Raw genomic sequence first — 1,047 nt, 5'->3', positions numbered from 1 at the left:
ATAAAAGATGAAGGTGGAAACAGCACAGAAGCAAATCTAAGAAAGCAAATCTAAGACATTTCAATTTAAGAAGGGATTTCTTTTTTATATATATTTTTTATATTTATTTTTTAATTAAATTTCTTCTTAATTGGAAATGTCTGAAACCTGCTTCTCTGCTATTTCCACCTCCATCTTTTATATATAAAAAGTTTGATTAGTGCAAATCTCTAATCTTTTTTCAACTATATATATTCAGCGTGACACAGGGTGTGACACATAGTGTGACAAGGCTGGCCCCTTTGAATTACAGGTACAACTCATTTTTGCCAGCTGAGTGGACTGGAGCAACGTGAAATAAAGTGTCTTGCTCAAGGACACAATGCGTCGCCAGGAATTGAACTCATGACCATACGATCATGAGTTGAATGCCCTAACCACTAAGCCACGCGCCTTCACTCGAAGCTCAATAACCCATCCGCCAGGCACAGAAGGCGGCGCTTTGGCAGAATCATTAAGCATGCCGGACAAAAATGCTCGGCGGCATTTCGTTTGTCTTTACGTTCCGAGTTCAAATTATGCTGACGTCGATTTTTCCTTTCATTCTTTCGCGTCGGTGAAATACTCGTAAGTACCTGATGAACCCCAGGGTCGATGTAATCGACTAATCACTTCCCCATAAATTTCAGGCCTTGTGCCAACAACAGAAAGATTGACTACAGTTTATTCACAGCGAGTATATTTTAACTGAGTGGAGTCGCAATGGCCCAGTGGTTAGGGCAGCGGACTCGCGGTCGTAGAATCGCGGTTTCGATTCCCAGACCGGGCGTTGTGGGTGTTTATTGAGCGAAAACACCTAAAGCTCCACGAGGCTCCGGCAGGGGATGGTGGCGAACCCTGCTGTACTCTTTCACCACAACTTTCTCTCACTCTTACTTCCTGTTTCTGTTGTGCCTGTATTTCAAAGGGTCAGCCTTGTCACCCTCAGTGTCACGCTGAATATCCCCCGAGAACTACGTTAAGGGTACACGTGTCTGTGGAATGCTCAGCCACTTGCACGTTAATTTC

Source organism: Octopus bimaculoides, chromosome 20 (assembly GCF_001194135.2).
Source record: "Octopus bimaculoides isolate UCB-OBI-ISO-001 chromosome 20, ASM119413v2, whole genome shotgun sequence".
In the NCBI taxonomy this organism is placed as follows: domain Eukaryota; kingdom Metazoa; phylum Mollusca; class Cephalopoda; order Octopoda; family Octopodidae; genus Octopus; species Octopus bimaculoides.
The sequence above is the reverse complement of the archived record's forward strand: the minus strand, read 5'-3'. Positions refer to the sequence as shown.